The sequence below is a fragment of the Rissa tridactyla genome, chromosome 6, assembly GCF_028500815.1.
Source record: "Rissa tridactyla isolate bRisTri1 chromosome 6, bRisTri1.patW.cur.20221130, whole genome shotgun sequence".
In the NCBI taxonomy this organism is placed as follows: domain Eukaryota; kingdom Metazoa; phylum Chordata; class Aves; order Charadriiformes; family Laridae; genus Rissa; species Rissa tridactyla.
Genome location: NC_071471.1, coordinates 52,234,824 through 52,250,154, shown reverse-complemented (window position 1 = coordinate 52,250,154; position 15,331 = coordinate 52,234,824). Strand labels below are relative to the sequence as shown.

The window sequence follows — 15,331 nt, the reverse complement described above, 5'->3', positions numbered from 1 at the left end:
GGCCATTTGTGTGCATATTTCTTTGAAAGTATTTTAGCTCATGTCATTGTTTTGCCTTTCTCATTAACAGGTTTTTAGCAAAAAAAATCCTTGTATAAGCAGCAATTTAATAGCATATCTACAGAAGTTTGCATAAAAGAGGAAGTCAGCTATTTCCCAGTTACTTTAAGTCTTCCGTGCAGTTTTTTGGTACGCTGGCTCATTTGAAACAATTTCTGCCAGCAATGTTCAGTGTTAAGAGGTAGGTTTTGTTTGTTCTGCGGTATCTTACTGGAATGAGGCTTGACTAGTAATGAAATCTTTTTCATAAATTATTACAAGCATCAGTCTGCAAAAGAACTGCATCTAGAAGTGTGGTCCACTAGTTTGTGCGTAACTTTTCTCTTTGCATAGGGACTTTGTGACAGAGAACTTGTGGAGCTTAGTTCTCTGTGTGAAGCTGCAGAGAGGGGACACCAGGGGGCAGCGGAGGCATTTATGAATGGCAAAAGCTCTGGTTTGATCCAGTCGTTGGAGATTTACAAAGAAAACCACAGATAAGGAAAACTGTGATGATTTCTTTGTGACTCTTATTCAGCCCACTCTGAACAGATCTGAGGAGGTCAGCAATAGTGTAGATTCCTTCCCTTTTCCTAACTCCAAAGTTTTTCCAAAAAACTTTGGAAGAGTGCCTCAAAAACAGGATTGTATGCTGGTTTTGTGATGTAAACTATTGGGTAATCTTAATGTATTGCACAATAGAGATTCTTCTCTACTCCTCCCCTGTAACCCTGCAAGTATGGATTTCAGAGGTGTCTGCTACCTAAGTTATGCTGGATGCTATATATGCAGTAAAATTGTACCTGTCCCCATAATTTCATACTGTAGAATGACAAATACTGCTTCTTATGGATACAGGGTGAGGATATGAAAGAATAAATTTAGTGGTATGTGAGGAGAGTACACCAGTAACTGCTCAACCAAACTGACTTGTCCGTTCTGGCCTTGCAATTCAAAAAGCTTTACAGGTCTTCAGCAACAGAAATTTATTTCTAAACCACACTTTAAGGCTGTTTTCAATCCTTTTTAATCCAATCTTCAGTAGGGCAGATTACTATATATCATGCATATAGTGTGTGTATTATAGCTACATAAGGATTATATATTCTAATCACATCTGGATGGTGAATTATTGCTGAAATTACGTGTTCTGCCCAGCACCAGAAATTCAAAACAATACCTAATCATGAAAATAGTATGATTTAAGAAGGTTAATGAGTTGGAAATAAAAGCACTAAAGTTTTCTAAAAGGAAAAATCAGGGGGTTTGAAACACCCTCTCTTCTTTCTCTGTGGTGTTGTTTTGGGGTTTTTTTAACAAGGGAATATGATTAAAAAAATAATTGGACTATTATGTGTTTTCTCTCTCCCTTCTTACCGTAAACTTACTGTGCAGACAGTCTTTATATTTTACTTGAACTGGTGTTGTTTGAACAGTAGACTTGGATTTATTTTGCATTAATCTAATTTGTACTTAATGTCAAGTGCTGGAACTGTCACCCATAATGGGCCATATTTGGGATATGGTTGTGGTTTGCTAAAAACCTGCGCTGGCTGGTGTAAAGTTACAACACAGAGATGTAGAAATACCTTTGGTTTTAAATGTGGTCTTGACACTGGGAGATGAGTGGCAGGATTTCTTCCTAGCATTGTCTGACTTGCCAGTGATCATAGGTGGTTTGCTTTAGTGGAAACATTGAACTCATCAAAATAGATGGGATTAGCTTGAGATCCATCCAGTCCAGCATCTGTCTCTGAAAATTGGCGGTAACAGACACTTCAGAAGAAGGTGCAAGAATTCTGTAGCCGAGCGTGCAGGAACCTGTTTTCAACACTGGATCTTACCTCCTATGCTAATGACTGATCTGAATTGTGAAGAACTTGCTGTCTCAGTGTACAGTATGATATTAATTTGGAGGCCCATAAAGCTCTAAAACTCTTCTTGAATCTTGATAAGATTCACAGTCTCATCTATTTCTATTTATGTGTAATGTGAAAAGCATTTTCTTTCACTGTATTTTTGAATTTCCTACTATTTTTAATTTAAATTAATTTGGTCTAGTGTTATGAGGAAAGGATAACAGTGTCTCCTGAATATTCAGTATGTTCTGTGTTTGTATCACATCTCCTCTTACTCATCTTTTTTATGGTAGCGATTCACTGTCTTTGCTATTCCAGAGCTTTAATTATGTTTGCTGTCCTCTGAATCTCCTCTAATTTTGCAATATACTTTCAGAGATCCTTCTGTCTTCTTCAGTTCCCTGGTTCCCATTTTCCTGTCTTGTATATTTAGCTTTAAGCTGCTTAAAGTACTGTTACAATGGAAGCTTCTAAAATTGTGATTAAAATAATATCTGGTAAAATAGAACCAGGGTTCTTCTGAGGGAGGTCATATAGAAATGTGTGGTATTATTAAACTAACTGTACTCTGGACAGGGTATAAATAGCATTAGTTAGAGTATGAGGAGAAAATGTAGGAAAGCTCTGTAAGGGGAACATCTAGCTGAGTTCAGCACAGTAGCTGTGCTTATGAGGAAGATGATGTCTGGGTTTTGTTACACAGAAACAGGCTGCCTATTTTTATGCCTTTACCACATCTGCATGTTGGGTGCATGCAATCTATCTGTTGCAGACTGCTAAGAGGTAGACTCAGAAAATGTCTTTCCTCCTCTGCATCTTCGGGTTTGGGGCAGGAAGTTAATATAACTTTCTATACGCTCCTCAATGGCCTGAGTAACAAACCTGGAAGTGCAGCACACCGGTCAGGTCCTTTTTCTGAATTCTGATCAGTAGAGAAGGAAACTTTTGGGTGGTTTTTTTTCTTTCGCTTTTTGCAAAGCAGAGGAAGAAAATGGTAAGCTGTAGTCCCAGCTGCAGTACCACCTGACCCCTGGAGATGCATCACTTGTCACTGAGCTTCACTTTTTTCTAGTGGTGCATATCCTGCCTTGATAAGCGTTAAATTTACTGGGGTACAAAGAAGGAACTAAGGTAGAGACTTCTCCTTTCTTTTATCTGGATCCTAAATTACTTGCAGTGCTATAAGCCTTAACCAAGTGTGACACCTGAACATTGTTGATTGGATTTCCCTAGAGCAGTTCACTCATACCTAGACAACTAGTTTTATCTAGAGAAATTATCCTAAAAGGTCAGTTTGTTGCATTTTCCAACCTTTTCCTTAGTTTTGAGGCTCAGCAATGAGAAAATCACTATTAACGCTTCTACAGAGGGTAGCATTTATGAGGCCTGGGTTAGGCTTTATGACTGCAAAAGCTTATCGGCTCTGAGATGGATTCAAAGCTGTATCCAATCTTGTCAGTCTTCAAAGGCACCCTCAGATGACTCTGAAGATTTGCTGAAGTCTGCTGGGCTGTGCAGCCGTCTGCCTGTTGGTCACACGCCGTGCCAGGTTAAACTTGCTGCACACAGGGCTGGCTACAGTCATTGTCTGCCGAATGCACAATGTACAGGGGTCTTACGTCACTGTACTGGGAGAAAGGTTACAGTTTGGTTAGCGGGCAGGAATGCTTTATTATCCTGTTGCTTTCCAAGTGAGACTTTAATGGCTGATGCCACTCTGTTTCAGAGATGAGTTTTGAATGATCTCATCCTGGTGATTTTCCATGGCCAGGTTTTAGTACAATGTATTACTGCAATACTAATTTATATCCTGCATCTGAGACTGAAGAAAACTTGATAAATTTCACACACTTGGAAATACACTTCTTAAGATGTCTGCAAATCACCTACTTGGAGCTCTGGTGATAGAAGCTTTGAAATCTGGTGTGTTTCTGGATAAAGCTGCACAACTTTAGTCATCCTTGAACAGACTTTGAACAGTGCGTTCTGCTGGGTCACCGCTTGCAAGTCACCAAAAGTGGGGCTCACAAAGACAAATAATATGAGAAAGAAAAATGGTGTCTTTCACTGCCTGGATATGTCACCTGTATAAAATATTTGATGAGCTGTCTCATTTCTGGACTTCCTTCTCTCCAGTCTCACAAACAGAGGGTATGTGCTTTAACACTGTATGGTGCCTTTTCAGTGTGTAACATGTTTCAGGTGCTTGCCTTGCAATTCTCACGCATCATCTAATTTCCTTCATTCACTTCTAAGTTGTTGATATTTGCTGGAGCAGAATGCGGTTTTCAGACCGAGAACATCTTTCAGAACATTCATTCATTCAGCATCATGTCTGAACATTCCTGGTTATAACATTGAGGTTCTGGGCTGGCAAAGAAAGGGAGTCAGGAAAATGCTTAACTTGCTGTATTATTGAAATAATCTCAGCAAATAATTTTCCTCTTAAACTTGGCAGGAAAGATGCACCTAGTTTTCTTGATGTTCCAGGGGAGAGAATGGCAAAAAGTACTCATCCTATAGAGCAGACTTTAAAAACAATGCTGTGTGAAGCACGTTAATAACAGCTTTTAAGGAATTCCAGATCTTACAGAGGTAAATGAGGGAGGGTTTTGTTTGTTTTGTTTTTCCTTTTCCTTTTGGAACCTGAAATCATCTTTGTATGAATGAAAATCAGTCAGGAAGGACATAAGCTTTATTTGTATTTCCTTCCATCTTTCTTCTTGGATTCACATCAGTTCCTTTCACCTTCCCCTAATGCTCCTCTTTTTCCTTCTCTTACCAGAATCTGTTTTATTCCCCTAGCACAGGCAGAAAACTGCAGAGCGGCAGTGCAGGAAGGAGTGAATCCTGGGCTCACCCTCAGTAAGACTAGGCAACATCAGAGAGCTTCTGGTGAAATTCCCCTTGTCTCTGCCAGTAGTGTGCAGAGGAGAGAGTGAACAGACGGGGGAACGCGCAGCTCGGGATATGCAGGTGGAAGGAAGTAAAGAAACTGAGCTGACTTGGAGAAAAACTAGCAAGGAAAAAGCCTTAGGAGCACGTCCTGTCTCATGCGTGTCATGTTTGCACGTGCAAGCACATATGCAGAGGAAGGCTTGTGTGTTCCCAGCAGCCTGATAGGGTACTGTCTGGATTTAAAGCTTCCTAGTCATCAGGCTCACCTTTTCTATTAGTTGTTGTTATCCAGTCTAATAGATCTGCTTCTCTACATTTTAAATTAATAGCCACAGATTCACATACGTGCCCGTGCAATGAATGAGCGAGCATGTATGTACTTGAGTACATGAAGGTGTTTACGCCTGTCTGTTCGTTGCAAGGGGTCTTCTGGGGATGTGGATTTTTGGGATTTACTTCAGCATGATCCCCTGCAAGACATTTGGGGCTGCTCCCAGCTCTGAGCCTGTAATGGCTCTTCTAATTACAGGGACATAATACTGCATGGTTTTGTACAAAAAGCTGCAAGGAAGTGTTTTGGTTTCTTAAGATGATAACATAGGAGACTGGTATGGCTCATTAAATATATAGTAGCAATAATTTTAATTTATATTTGGAAACAGATTTTCCCGAGAAAATCTAAATAACTTTGGATATCCAAACTACAGTGGAATTCTAAAGTAATCCCCTAAAGTATTGTGGAGTTGCTATGGAAACATGCAGGTGCTCAGACCGATATTATAGAATAAAAAGATAATGTATAATTATCTGGGGAAAATTAATTGTGCTTTCACACATAGGAACTACTGTATGTATTGTCATAACTAAAGACAAAAAAGAGGGCATGGTTGTACAATGCATGTTTTTTACCATTTGGGATTTCTGCCCCACACACACTTTTCAGATCTTCCTGCTAAAAGGAGTAAAAGTATTTCTGAAAAGCGTAGTCTTAAAAACTATATGCTAGATCTGAGCTGCTTCTAGAGAGATTTGGAGTCTCCTGGGCAGAGAGGTACTTCTCGTATTGTGACTTTAAACAAATTGAATATATTGTTCATGGCAACTATTTACGATGGCCACAGGCATGTGCTCCCAGTCCAGATCCCATGTGCAGGGCATCGGGCAGCTCTTTCTCTAGACCCATCAGTGTCGTCAGCTAAGCATGACATGCATTTCTAGGCGCATATTCCCCAACTATGATTTTCCCTTAACTTTGAGCCAGAGGTATCCAATTAGCCAAGTGGAGATGTTCTGTTCCCGTGATTTTTTTAAAACCTTGTATCTCCTACTGGGACTGTGAACAGCAGCGCTAGCCAGAAGAATTTAAGATTTCCATTTGACTAATGGCCTTTAGCTTAAGTTTATTCTTTCTTCCCTATTTTTTAAATTAGTGGCAAATTTGGGAGGAGGGAGGGAACATTTGCAAAGGCTTAGGTTTGCATTTTTTAGTGAGGCCTTGAGGCATGGCAGGGAGGATGTTCCACGGTAGTGCTCTTCAGCGTTGAGGCTTTAGTCCTAGCTCTGCAGTCCTGTGTTCAGGAGGTTGTTGCTGAGACTTTTAACTCAAGAGTAACACATGTTAAAATACTAGACAAGCTTTTCTGGGAAAATGTAAAGACTGTGGAGTAATAATTGCAAAACACAGGAAAGGCTTAGATCTGCAAAGGAATTTAGGCACTTTGCTCCCCGTGAGAATTAAGGGTGTTGTACTGGTGGCTTATGGCGACTTCCTTCATTTCAGACCTAATCATTAGTTACTCTGCTTTGCCTGGAAAATCTGCCCTCTGTGCAACTGTATTTCTGTATAATTTCTACTCTATTCCAGTTGTGTCTCCAGGCCCCTTTTCTAGTCTGGCACGTGGTACTGGGTGGTGAGCCATGCTGTACCCACAGTGGGATACAATCCTAGCCTGAAAAATAATTTAAAAAAAAAACCACAAAAAACAGACTGAGAGGATGAAGGAGGAAAACAGCTGGCTCTGAGATGTCCCCGTGGCCTCAAGGTAAGCCAGCAGTACAGTTTAGGATGGAAATTGATTCTCTTTACAAGCCAGCGTTACAATACGCTGCCGATCAAGAGGAGATGATTATCATCATATATGCACGTTACTATACCCTCTCTTGTAAGAGGATACAATCTAAGTATCTGTTTTTTAACTTCAGTCTACATAGGACTAAATAGGAGTTGTTGTAGACACGCTCTCCTCTTCACAGGAGGACGCAGTGTACTCTGTGGGTGCTGCTTCTCCCGCCCTCACTACGTGGGTGTTCTGGGTCCTAACGTGTAGTGATACAATTTCAGTGCAGCTTCTGGGCGCTGTGCAAATCTATTGCAAGATGTTGTTTTTCTGTAGGGGGTAGTTGTACTCTGCATCAAAAGGAGTTACCTTACCCATTTTATGCTTTTCTCACGGTTCTCTAAAGGTAGATGTAATCTCCCTGAAGTTCTGTAAATTATTGATATGAAAAGGTGCAGACTCAGGAGATTAAAATTTTGACTAGGTTAGGTGAATGAACTTGCATGTCAAGTCATGATCTTTCCGTCTTTTCTGCCTGGTTTCTCTTTAATAGTATCTGCTTTTTTGTCTGTGCTGCACTGACAGAAACAGTTCAGCGAGGCTGCCCCTCTTCCCCTTCTTTTCACTTATTCCCAAGTGGGATGGACACAGTAAATCTATCCCTTGGCATTTTCTCATAAAACTCTCACTGTTGTTTTTTTCCCCTGTGTAATTCACCTCAGTAGTATAGTTCACGTATTCCAGCATATCGCGGGAGATCTTTTTTATTACCAATTTTCCTCTTTGGGAAGAAATGACTAAAGTATGCTACTTACCAAAGGGAAGTGTAAAATAGCAACAGAGATTATGGCACCCAGATATAGCTATGGGGCAAATTGATTAGCATCCTTTTAGTCATTGAACCTTTTCATTTACATAATCTTCTGCTGAGAAATCAATACATGCAGGTGAATAACCAACACAAAACACTTTCTAAAGGTGGCTATAAGCCACCTCCAGGCTTCAGGCATACATATTTACAAAAAAAAAAAAAAAGTTGAACGGCACCTTGTGGAGTTAGTTTAGCTATTTTCTTCTAATTCTGCTAAAGAGCAAGGCGTTCTCCCCTCGGACATGACATAAGCATCACTGTTGGTGGCAGGAGGAGGTCAGGCTGACAGCCGTGCCCGGGACCGCTGCGGGCCGCCCGCTTCGCTGGCCATTCTCACCTTCCCCTTCCCGGTAAGTCGCCGGCCCTGTCCGGTCCCCGGCCGCCCCCGCTCACCCAGGTGCCCGCAGGACCCCCGGCCCCGCGGGGTGTCCCCGCTGGGAGGTGCGGGAGGACCGAGAATGAGGATGGCGGGGCCGCATCTCCGCGCCCGCCTGTCCTGACCGCGGCACCCCGGCCCGGGGAGGAAAGTTTAACCGTGAGGCGACGGGGGCGGGCCCTGCCCCGCCGGAGGGAGCCGCCTCCCCGGCCCGGCGCTGCCGCCTCGCTTCCCCGTCCTCCTTCGGGCCATGGCGGCGGGGGCGGGCCGGGGCGGGGCGGTGCTCTGACAGGCAGCCCGGCCGGCCGGGGAGCCGCGGTAAACAGGAGCTGGGCGAGAGAGCCGGGGGTGCCCCGGCCCCGCAGGAGTCTCCCAGCCCCCGGCGCCTCGGCCCGCCGTCCCCCCGGCCCCGGGCATGGGCGGCAGCAGCAGCCGCCGCAGTCGGAGGAGAAGCCGCTGGCCCGGGCCCTCTGCGGGGCACCAAGGTAGGGCTCGGCCGCCGCCCTGGCCGTGGGGAGCCGCCGCGGGGGCCGAACCGGGTCCGCGGCCCCTCCGGCGTGGGGAGGCCGGGTCCGGTGAGGCCGGGCCGCGGGGGGAGGGGGGGCTGCCCTGCGGTCCCCGCTCGTCCCGCCCCCGCGGGCACCACCTCGCCCCTCCGGCACCGGCGGCGGGGCCGCCCGCAGGTGAGGCCCCTCCGGGAAGCCGGTCGGTGCCGGCGGCCAGCAACAGGCAGCTGTGCCGGGGCGGCGGGGCCCGGCCCACGGCTGCCCACCCCCTCACACACGCAACCCACCGTGGGACCGGCCGCCGTGGCGTGGGGAGCCGGCCGGGGCAGCGGGGGTCGGCCCCGTGGGGCCGGGGCTGCAGTGGAGCCTCCCGTCTTTGGCCGGTGCGGAGGCTCCGCTGGGGAGAGTTCAGGGCTGTCCCTCTGCGGGAGTGGAGGAAACGGCACCTAATTCGGTGGTAAGAGGCTTTCCCACCCCCGCCCGCTTTGTCTGCTCAGCCTCGGCTCCTCGCTCCGGGGGAATTAGCGTTCCGTAAGGGGGGAGCGGGGGCGGATCAGCCGGGTGGGAGAAGGGGGCACCGTGTGGGCGCTGGGTCCCCCGTTTGGAGGAGGACCCGAATTTGCATTCGGTTAGCCGTGGGGAACGAAGATACATCGGAGATAAAACTGTCGGCAAGATATGCTGGTCACAACGTGTTCGCAACGAAGTTTCACGGGAGACTGAGAAATAGTCAGAATTCTTTCATGCCTCCTGGAGCTAGTTGGCAGGTAGAGTAACGCTCAAGTTGTTCTGAAGTGTAACATTTTAACTTCTCCTCTTCTTAGTACACTGTACGTGCAAGCAAAGCTAGAATTGTAACGTGCCAATGCAAAATCAGTTTGTTTCGAAGAGGGCAGACGGCTTTGGCTCTGGACTTAGCAAAGGACTGGTATGCTCCGAGCACAGAGGGTTTGTGGAATAACCCAGCAGTGTAAACACAGAAGGGACAATTTAGGTAGAGCTCAAGGGAGATGGAAAGAGATCTAGGAAGGAAGATGGGGGTGGAAGAGGAGAGCTGGTCTGACAATAACACGTCAGTTGAAGCAGCAGCACTCTCTATCAACTTCTGCTGCTGAAATTAGTTCTGGAATAGAGTCGGATGAGGCCGAGGTTGCTCCAGTAACAGCCCTAGTCAGAAATTTTCAGAGGGAAGTTTTTTTTGAAAAACGCTTGTTTATCAATCCAGAGATGTTTTCTTTGAAATCTATCAATGCTGATGAATTTCCACTGATGCAGAGTTCTGCTGGATCTGCCTCTGGACCAGGATCGCTGGAAACATCAAGGTTCTGGCCCCAGCACCAGGATAATGCCTGCTGAGGGCTGCTGGAAGCTGCTTAGCTGTCGCCCAAACTGCTTGGTGCCAGACTCCCCCGAGCAGCCCTGTATCTGCTCAGTAAAAGTGACGTTCCCCAGGATTTGATTCTGCTACGGTTGCTGGAACCGATAGGTCTACCAAAGACTGAACAACTGCCCCTCTGCTGGGAACTTCATGTGACTTCGGTTACAGTCTGATGTGAACTTAAAATTCACAGTTCACTGAATATTTGTTGTGATGGTGTTGGCCTTTTTTGTTGTAGCTGGGCTTTCACCTAGCCCTAGTCAGTAGTCTTGCTTATAGAGGTAAACTAGTTGAAAAGAAGTGATTTTTCTCTTTTGGAGTGTCATACCACAAGAAAGGCTGCAACTTTTTTCATGCCTCAGTGTATGGATATGTGGCCAGAACTGGTGGAGGTGTCCAGGTGAGGCAGTTATGATTCCAGTGCTAGAAAATCCACCTCTTCCCTGTGTGCTTTTGCCCGGTCTTAAGTTTTATGAGGATAGATTAATTTAGCAGGTTGGTTGAACTTTCTGTATTTCAGGATGAGATTTTTTTTTAAACGTATTTTTTTTAAAAAACTTCTGTTATTTTAAGTCTAACTTTTTGGACAAGCAGCTCTCCCACGTTCAAGGGTGAAAGGACTCAGTCTTCCCAGCTGCTGAGGCTGTCGCACGTACTTTGGGCAACGTACTGAAGTCTCTTCTCTGCCAGCCTGATTTCCTTATTGCTCTTCCAAACAGCAGTATCAGTGGGGGAGGCAGATCAGTGCCGGCGTGCGGCAGCTCCCAGTAGTAACGCTGCTCAAGGAAGGAGCGGTAGATTCTTCTTACAAGTCCTGAGCTGATTCTGCTGTCTAAGAAAAAGGAGTCACCTGCTATGAGTCCTTCCTGCCACACACCTCAGAAGCAGTCAGCCCTAATGTCACTGACCGATGGTGAAGAATAGAGCGAGCACGGCCATTTGCCAGGAAAAATGAAAACGGGAATGAAGTGTCCTCTTTTTATTTACTTATTTTATCTTATTTTTTGTTCTGTTTTGCTCTGGTCCTGCCCTTCTTCTCTTCCTCCAAAAAGGAACTCATGATTCTGTAGAAGTGTCTAGCTAGTATTCTGTAAGGGGCTGTAGCTGGGCTACTTTAAAATATAAACAGGCTTTGAAGGAAGGAGCTTGCAGGAACCCTGGACATCATTGTGCTTGGACTGTGCATGTGGCAGACAGGTAGTGAACAGCAATGCTATAGAAGGCTATAAAGAATGGAAAACTTCGAGTCTGGGAAAAACTTCACTTTTAGGGCAAAAGGTATTAGGTGGGAAATCTTCCTGGGGAACAGGCTGTCCAGTTACTGCCTGCTCCAGTTCTTTCTCTGGAGCATCTGCATCTAGCTGCTGCAGGAACCAAGTGAACCACATAAACCACGCATCTGATTCACCGTATGAATTCCCATAGCAAGGCGGAAGGAACTCGTGCAGGGTTTGCTGTGACTGCTGTGTTGCTGACTTGTGCATTGACTGCAGGGATCTGGTGGCAGCTTGCTTTGGCATAGCAGAGCTGGCATTAAACTTGCTGGCTGGGCTTTGTTAGTAGTGAAGTTTCACAGCTCTGTGTCCTTGAAACCCTCTTTGCCAAGTTAGGGCCACTTTTACTAGTTCTGTTGTCTGGCTTTTACTGAAAACACCGGTCGCGCAAAGAACTCATAATTTCCAAACCATTCTTTTTCACTGCTTACCACAATATTTTTTGTGAGTCTTTTATCAAAGAGTCTAACCACATTCATGTGAAGCATTAAAAAGCCAAATAACAGATTACATTGTGTTTATTGATTCTGGGGTAGGTAAATGGATAAGAGCTCTTGCAAGTTCAGTCTTTTAGCAATTAAAGATACCCTTTAAGAACAGTGTTATTCTTAAATGTAACTAATCACCAGAGAGTTCACAAACAGCAAGAGATAATCTCAACCATCCGCAGTTTCTAGTACTTGCAATTTCATCCCCCAGGGACCAGGGGGAAGGCTGGCCTTTATTACGTGCCCTGCTGGTTATCTGGTTTGGGCCATTTTAGATCAAAGATGTATGTAAATTACTGTTCAACTTTTCTATCTTTTAAAATAGGTGCCTCTCTGGAGTTCACCTTCGATACTTGCAGGCAAGTGGGCCAGCTTGGTAGCGTATCTTGAATTTAACCAGAGACCTGGCAGAATATCATGGTTTATTGAACTCGACTGAAAACATTTTTGGAAATTTTGATGCCAGGTGTACGTCTGATAGGTGGAAAATACTAAAACATTCTAGAAATTGTGGGCTGAGATTTTCCATAGTTTGGTGAAATCAAGTCAACTAGTAGATGAGCACTTTTTCCCTGGAGATTCATTTCAGGATCCCAGTTGTAAACCTTGCAGAATATGTGGCCAGAATCAATATAGAATATAAATATTGTATATTTTGGGGTAGTTAAATCCTATGTATCAGTTAGGTATGCCTTGATATCTGCCCCTTAAAGTTTCTGCGTGTCCTTCAGAGGGCATTAGGAGGACAGAATGCATGTCACTAGTGCAGTCTGCAGGTGAGGCTGGTCATGAATAACTGCCCCGGAGTTTCTCCTTGGGAAAACAGGCATTGGATTTAGGAACATCATTTAACAGGTGACTGAAAACAACAAAAGGGTGAGTTTGTCCCCCAGTTTGTCCGTGTCTCCAGTAAAATCATGTGTTTCCACACCATCAAGGTTCATTACAAGGAATAAAAATATTCCCAGCTGTTCTTCCTGGAGCGGGCGGTTTGACTTCCATCATGTCCTGGACGCAGGACAAGAAACATTTCTCTTGGAATCAAAGGGTCAGTTGGATAAGACAGAGGGGAAGGAAGGAAAATAGAGAAGGATCTAGGGTGACGAGCTAAAAATGAAGGGAAAAAAATGGGTACAAGGTTACAGACCAAGCTGCTAATTTTTAAAAAGGCATACCAATCCTTGGTGCCTCCCTTCCTCTCAAATGTACTTTGCTTTTAAAAAGCCTTTCAGTTCCTCTTTATTGTGTGTACTGAGCCTGCAAGGAAGAGCATCTGTAGGAAAAAAACCAACTCTTCTCGATAAACACATAGGCTTCCCCTGGGTCTGATCTGCTGATTCTAATGACCAGCATAATTTGTCACTCAGCCTTACTTACTGCTCATAACTCTGTGCCTTTGGTGCAGCTTGAGGAGGGGGGCTGTGCGTCTGTTCTTGTCGCCGGAGTTGAGTTTTAAGTTCCGCTTTCTTGTTGCACAAGAATTTGTGTGGGGACAGCAGTGGGTGTCCATGTACTGCTGTGACTCCTAGCTCTGAAAGTTACTGACTTCTAGACATGGCTTTTGGGTGAATTTTGCCTGTGGAGGATCATTTGAGTGGTAGTAACTGAACAGGAAGCAACAGCCTCCCTGTGTACAACCTGCCCCATAGCACCAGTTAAATATTGAGGAAGCATTCTAGTGGGAGGTGTCCCTGCCCATGGCAGGGGGGTTGGAACTAGGTGATCTTTAAGGTCCCTTCTAAACCATTCTATGATTCAAATCTTGCTACTGTAAGTGCTTCTCTTGGCAGCAGGGCTGAACCTGGCCTTTACCTTCCTGGGAGACGGGAGGTGATGTCACAGGGATTATTATCAGGAGCTCCTCCTGTCCCAATTACTGCAGGGCTTACAAAAGGGATGCCTTTGTTTAATTTCATTCATAATGACCTCTTGAAGCATCTCTTGGTGGAAGAATCTCCTTCGAAACCAAAGGGGGCTGTAGCAAGACAAAGAGCCTTCTCTGCCTATTTATATTTGCTTTCACTGTCACTGGCTCCTCACGCCATCCAGGACAGAGGATTAATCTCTCTGATCCCTCTATTTCTAGTTGTAAAAGCGCAGTGTGCTATTGAGGGTGATTCACTACTAGGCCAATCCTTGTTATAATCTCTTGTAACTACGAATGCATCAGTCAGAAGAGGAAGGCTCATGGAAAAATGTGGCATATTTCTGTGTATATTTTTTTTTCTGTGTGTATATATATTTTTATGGGAAGACTGATGGATTGAAATACAGGGAGTGATGCAATACAGGGCTCTGCCGTACTTTCATAACATGGGCCACATTATAGCAAGAAATTCTTGCCCTCTCAGAGTGTGGTTTTGTCCCCTTCTCGCCTGTTTCCCATGGCCTCCTTCAGCAAACAGCTCTTAAGGGACTTGCACTTAACAGCATGATGAACTCTGCTACAATAGATAGAAAGTGAAAGTTGGCAGTGGCTTTTCTGTTCTTAATAAGTCTGGTGAAGTCTGACATACCAGAGCAATGTGAAGAGCACTAGGTAATAGTTTACCCTGGGTGATGACAGAGAGGAAAATACACATGGGAGGAGAGCAGGCTGGGTCTTTCTGGAGTTAACAGTAGGCTTTGTTTTTTCTTTTCTTTCTGGTAAATGAAGTGAGTTTTCCTTGTAGTTCTGCATCCAAAATGCTGTCCATTTAAATGTGATTATTGTCATCATAGCTTCCAGGGTCGTTTTCATCTGGAGCCTGCCTGCTAAATCTGAACTGGAAGCACCAGGACTAGAAAGGACAGTTGTTGTCAGCGTTTTCTCTCTAGCTCAATCTGACCAATCATTTACATTGGAGCTGCTTCTGTAAAGTGTGTGTATGCAAGCATACCTACAATATATAAAAAACAAGTAAACTGAAGACTTTCAGAGGAGGTGCTGCTCTTTAACGTTGAAAATGATCTCTGTATGAGAGGGTTTTCTTACACCAAACAGCATAAACGCATACTGAACTAAATCCTGTCTTGTTGCAAAGAGCAAAAAACAATCTGCTTAGCTCTAAAAAGAAGAGGAAGTTCACTTGCAGCTAAAGGTTTGTTGTGAGAGACAGGAAATCTGGGTCTTGTTGCTGCTTCTGGACTCTCTTTTCTGGTTTAAGCTACTTCACCTACATGTACCTTAGTTTCCTGCAACACAATTGTCCTCTAGATCATGTTTTTTGTAAGGTTCTTGGGTTTTTTAAAAAAAAAATATTTTTTAGCCTGCTTTCCAAGGGGAAGTGGGCTTATGCAATCACACTGCAAGTAACTTCTGAATCTGTTGGCTAAATGCCAAATATTTGCTGGAACTTCACACGTCACAGGAAGATGGGAGTGTAAATTGCAATGTCACGACCTAGAGCTGCAGCCTCACCCTGCCCCGGAGCCCGTGGAGATAGCGCTTTTTTAGACACAAGATAGTTTGTGTGGGTGAGCGGCCCTTACGAAGCCTGCAACCGCAGGATACCAAACTGTAGGATATCAGACTGCGCTAATCCTTCCGCCCATGGGATGGCCTTCTTCCCTTGCAAGGTGTTCTGAGAGCCCACGGGAAAAGGT

At 44.7% G+C, this 15,331-nt stretch overlaps 1 protein-coding gene across 7 annotated transcripts in view; it reads left to right on the top strand.

The window, feature by feature from the left end:
- Nucleotides 1–8,383: 8,383 nt before the first annotated feature.
- Nucleotides 8,384–15,331, top strand: part of MARCHF8 (membrane associated ring-CH-type finger 8) — a 102,554-nt gene continuing 95,606 nt past the window's right edge. For 2 of the 7 annotated variants that reach the window (XM_054207528.1, XM_054207532.1), the window contains exon 1: nucleotides 8,384–8,585. The gene's annotated coding sequence lies outside the window, so the exon portion shown is untranslated. The other 5 variants (XM_054207529.1, XM_054207530.1, XM_054207538.1 and 2 more) reach the window with 4 other exon arrangements.